Source organism: Physeter macrocephalus, chromosome 12, assembly GCF_002837175.3.
Source record: "Physeter macrocephalus isolate SW-GA chromosome 12, ASM283717v5, whole genome shotgun sequence".
In the NCBI taxonomy this organism is placed as follows: domain Eukaryota; kingdom Metazoa; phylum Chordata; class Mammalia; order Artiodactyla; family Physeteridae; genus Physeter; species Physeter macrocephalus.
Window position 1 is genome coordinate 75,087,875 of NC_041225.1, and position 5,937 is coordinate 75,093,811.

Consider the following 5,937-nt stretch of genomic DNA (forward strand, 5'->3'; position numbering starts at 1 on the left):
ACTATTTTTTGAGCCCATACCAATGCAAGATACTATCCTGAGCCTTCAGATAGTCTGTCTTAATCCTCACCAAAAAACTGAGGTGGTTATTATAATGCCCATCTTGCAGATGGAGTCACTGAAACTCAGGGAAGATGCATAAATTACCCAGGACTCCCTACGGACTAGTGGTGGAGCCTCTTGACTCCAAATTCTTACTCTTTCCACATACCATGCTGCCTCCAGTGCATTCCATTTTAATATACCCCAATTCAAAAGAGGACCATTCAACATAGAAGCTAAGTTTTGTGATACATCACTCAGCTCTGTTTTCCAGTTCATTGGAAACATCCTCCCATGTCTGGTGAGTGATTGAAGAAACTGCATTTTCAAGCAATTCTCACAGTCTCCCAAAGATGATGAGTAAACATGGTTACATTAAAAATAGTTCTAACGGTGTGTGTATGTACGTATGGATGAATAAATAAATAAACAAAATGAAAGTAAAGAGATGAAAAGGCAGACCCAGTTTATTTAAATCATGTGCCGTGCATTCACAGACTGATGCAAAGACTGACCTTGGGAAACACAAAGGGGAAGGCAAACCCACTCTCCCACTCCAAAAAGCATGATATGAGCAAAATCAGGTAAATTAAAGAAAGCCTTCCCTGACAGATTAAATGCCCCTATTATAATCTCTCATGGCACTAAGTAGCTTAGCCCTTGTCACAGTTGCAATTTTACATTTGTCAAACTATTTGATTAACGTCTATTTCCCCTGTAGATTACATCTTTCTTTTTTCTCCATCTGTGGCATCCCTATTCCCTAGCACATAGTAGATACTCCACAATCATTTCTTGAATGAATAACAAATGAATGATTGAATGCATTGTGTATTCCCACTGTTCATTTCATAGGACATTTGTATCATAGGAGGATTTAGTTCCATAAAACTCAGGCCAGCTAGTAAAACCACATCCCTCTTCATATCAGTTGTCTCTCCTGGTCCTAGCACTGTAACCTGCTCCCTGCCATAGCCTGGAACCATCCCCAAGTCCCACTACCAAAATGTGTGGTCTGAAGCAATTGCACTGATATATTCCATGTGGGAAAGTACTAACGTGTGTGTGTGTGTGTGTGTGTGTGTGTGTGTGTGTATGTACAAAGGTGAACTCTCAAGGCAGGGAGAATATCACTGCTGGTGCTCCTTTACTGGTTAAATGTTAAGTCCTTCCTCTCCAATTATTTGGAACAGTGGTTACCTAAGAGCAAGGATCTTGACTGTCCATCTTTGTACCCCCAGCTCTATGTAGAGGACTTGCACATCGTAAGGTCTCAACAAAGGGATCATTTGAACCAGGTCTCTGAAGGGAGGGCTCAGAGGAGAAGCACCCTGAAATCATTTGGTAGGGGCAGGCAGTATAGCCTTCTCACAAACTTCAGGCCAAAATGAAAATAGCCTCAGCACCTTCATAGGGAGTTCTCATCCTAGGACCTCTCAAGAGGTCCTCTCAAGAGACCAAGAGCTTATGACTATGGCAGGAGAGATTCAGGTGCCAACCATTTGCCAAAGTCTGCATTCAGCCCACATTCCTTTTCCTCCATCCCTGCCATGCCTTGTTGGCAAGGGACTGTAGGATACCAGATTCATTGGTCTGAAAATCCTTATGTTCACCAGTAAGGAAATGTATCTGCTTAGCCAAAATCCATGTGAATACTGACTTTTTAACTTAATTGTTAGTTAATTTTCTTCAAACATGTATTCACTAATACCTTTGGCAAGTGCCTGTGTTTTTGCTAATTCAGTTGAATTCAACGAGCAATATACTGAGTTCCTACTATGTGCATATCATGACGCTAAGTATCACAGGTGACAAAAAAATAAAGAAACAGATTAGTGTCTACCTCCAAGGAGGTATAATAGGGAAGACAGACATGTATGCAAATAACTGCCACTCAGTTACTTATCCTTTTGGGTTCCAAATTTTGATAATGTAGAAGTTGTGTCTTGTGTCTTTTCTCCCAAAGAAACTGCTTAATACTGGGCTTATTGGCAGTCCTAAAATGTCTACATATGAGAGACTTAGGGATTAAAATTTGTTTAGAAAGGACAGAAGAGCTTGAATTTGCAATTACTTCAAGCTGTGTATGTAAAACTGAAAAATAAATGTTAGTTGTGCATACTTCAAAGATTAAGAAAGCATGTTAGAGGTTTGGTATGAGGAGAGGATGGGCCTTAGCACCAACTGGATAAACTTTTAAGAAACCCTAGTTCTACTCTTTATTTCTTTCCTGGAAATCATCACAATCTATAATTACGTTGTTTATTTATATTTACTTGATGATCTGTCTTCCTCACTAGAATCTCATGTGAGCAAAGACCTTGTCTGTCTTGTTTACTGCTGCATCTCCAGTGGTTTCTGGCACAAAGTAGGCTCTGGATCAGGATTTGTTGAATAAATGTATGACAAACATCAGAGAATACTGACCTCATGAGAAGAAGTATCTGGTATCATACTTTGCCCAAGCCTAAGTGTACGGAGAGAAGTAGATACAAATCTTCTCACTGGGATAAAATGAGACTGCGAGGAAGAAGCATCACCACTTTGCCTGAAATAATTATTCATGACATGTCATTTCTGATGGACAATGGGGGAGGTGGTGATTGCATTTTCTTATCATCATACCTAAGTACCTTTGAATAAAAAGTGCACAGTAAAGAAGCACTAAGAGTATCATAACCAAAAGACCCATCTGGATGTCCAGGTCAGCACCCTGGAGAAACACTGTAAGCAGTCAATACTCAACCTCTGGAGAAGTAGCGCATGGCGCTCCTGGCCTCACTTCTCCATCGAAAGGCTTACTTGTCAATGTGCTTGTACCTGTCTAACCTTCTTTTTTAAAAAATAAAAATCCTGAGGAAGAGAAAGTTCTTGCTGAGACCACTTGTCTGGCATCCTGGGAAGAACTCAGAGGACTGTTCATCTATTTAGTGAGAGAATTTTCCATGCTCAGTAAATTCTGTTGCTTCGTAACTGCAACCTTGTGCTTGGTGTATTCCCTTTCCAATGCTCTAGATCCCTCTTTGCTTTTACAACTATGGGTCTGGTACCTTGTAGGTGGTTTATTCTTGGTATTCAATGATCTTAAAGCCACAGAGCAGCAATCTCTCTACTTCATATCATGAGTACTCAAGGGGATGTCTAACTCTGGAAATTAACTACCTAAGTTTTAGCAGGAAGTGATAATGAAAACAAAGAAACACTTTTCTCTCCAACCAGAATCTCCATCCAAATAGTTGGAAAACTTAAAACCGAAAAGCAAATCATTTCTAAAAAGATAAAAAGCAACTGAATAATGATAGTTAATTCTTCTTTTATACTATTTATATATGGGTTGCTCATTAAAGTCCGTATTCAAGCCAGAACTTGAGGCTAGAAGAAACAAGCAGCATATTAAAGCACCCTTTGGTCCAGAACAGATCCAGACAGAAGCCTGAATCCCAGGTAGTCACTGCACATGAATGTCAATGATTACAAGGTGAGAGTAGCTGGCTTTGTCCATTAAATCAGAAAGTTGTGAAAAAGATATTGCACATTGCCTAGTAGAAGGTAGGCTCATTAAATGGTTGTTCCATTATCCACCATCCAAATCCGTTCCAAATAGAGAAGAAAAACTCAGTAGTACATTGATGGGTTTTGGTATCATCTTTGATATAAAAGAAAAGCTTTATGTCTTGTTAGGAGTGGAGTATATGTTGATCCAGTATATATCTGTATCTATACCTGTGTCTGTCTTGGGCCACACTTTTCCATCAGAGACCCATCCCTGGTCCTTCATCACTGGCCAAAGCAGAGGAAGAGAATGAATCAAGGTCATATGGGAATTTTTTACTCGGAGATCACTGGCAGTTACCCAACAAAATAATTGAATGCTAAGGAATACACTTCACTAAGCCTCCAATGGATCTCCTAATTTTACTCTTTATTTCCTTCATAAAACTCCTCTCAGTCTATGATTACCATGTTACCACCTTAATTTATATTTTCTTGTTGATTATCTGTCTACTCCGTTAAAAAGTAATCACTGTGTGTGCAGAGATCTTGCCAGTCCATTAGAACCTAGAGATAATTGTCCATCCCCTTATTTCTAGCACCCCTTCATTCCTAAGATTTCAAATATGGAAAATAAAAATTTCCCTCACTGACCACTTTCAGTTTTATTTTAATTCTACTACATGCAGTGTTTTTTTACTTGTTAGCAGAAAACTTTACTTCCTACTCACACAAGAAACCTTAGACCCTCTGTGTCCTAATTTGTTGCAATGAACAGAAACACTCTCACACTAGTGGGAAGTTGAGAGGAAGGGAATTTTGTTGTAGGGAAATAAAGAGGTCTCATGGAATCTGGAAAAACTGCAGAGCCAGTTGTGAGAGCTCAGGAAACAGAGAAAAACATTCAGCCTCCTAGATTCTCTCTCATGGTGTGGTTGCTTTTCTCTTTGCTCCACTGTTTGATCATAGCTTTAATTTGTACATAACTGCCAAGGCCACATCTAACCCTACTCTCCCTTCCATCTCATAGTTTTTGAATTTGGGCACCTGCTGATAATCAACAATGGTACCTCGGTGCACAATCACAGAACTGCAGAGAAAGGAATTGGACTGGCTCAATCTAGCCTTTTTTAGAGGTGTACCATGTTACTGACATGCCTCTCTGGAGCCACACCCATCCATCAGAGGTCCATCCTTGGTCTATCATCACTGGCCAAGACAAGCAGGGAAGAGAATAGATCAGGGTCATATGGGAAGCAGGCGCTGCAGAAGGGCAGAGCTTCAGAGAAAGGGGCAGTGGGCAGGCAGTGCACAAAACAGGGCATGGCACTGTCAAGTTCCTATTAGCCATGGTGCTATTTATAAGTATCTTAGAACATATTACATGTAGCTCAGATAATGTGGTTCACTCCTGTCTTCCACCAATATATAAAAACATAGTGATTAAGAAAAATGAATATACCTTTCACAATAGGTTATGTAGTATATGTGCTAGTATATTCCACTTTCCATCCTTTTAGCATGAGTACTTGATAACAGTGAATATGTTGCTTGTATTGATGATGATGATAATAATAACTAATCGTATGATGCTTATTATATGTCAAGCAGTTTTATAAGCTCTTTATATCTACTAGGTAACTTAACTCTCACAAAATCCCCATAAGGTAGGCATGATTATTAATCCAATTTTGAGATGAAGAAACTTAATCACAAAGAGATGGCTACTATGGAGCTAGTAAATGGTGTGGCCAGATCTGAATATGGCTCATTTTAAATACTAAATTAAAAAAATAGTAACTGATACATAAAGTGCTATTTGATTCTAAATTCCCTTTTGATATGAGAAGCTTCACTAATGCCATGTTTTGATGACAACTATTAATAAGTGCCAACTTTGTGCCTTGCCAAAGAATAGGTTATACGCAGCTTTATTTTTTGCCTTGCATTTGTCAGTTGTTATTTAGAATCCAAGGGGGTCCCACTACTAAAATACAGACACTCCAAAAGAATTCTCTTCTCCCAGCTCTAAGAGAGTCATGATTGAGAGGGAAAGGATCCCAGCCCTCAACCACTGGCTCTCAATGTCTAAGGGAGAAGAACACTGACCAGTCTCACCCCGGGAGATTTCCCTAGTTTGCCCTCCTCACTTCCATTTTTAGAGATTTTTAATTTCACCCTCTTGATAAACAATAACAGATTTCTGGGGGAAAAATAGCATAACAACTTTATTTTTTTCCCCAGAAAGCCACTTTCACAGCAGATGGAACTCAGCTTGCTATCGCCCAAATCTTAAGCAAACCTGAAATGCGAAGATTCCCTTACACTAAGGGCCAAGCACCATCCCATTTTGTGTCTCTTTAACGGACACTTTGAACCAGTGTACACTTCCTTAATCTGGCC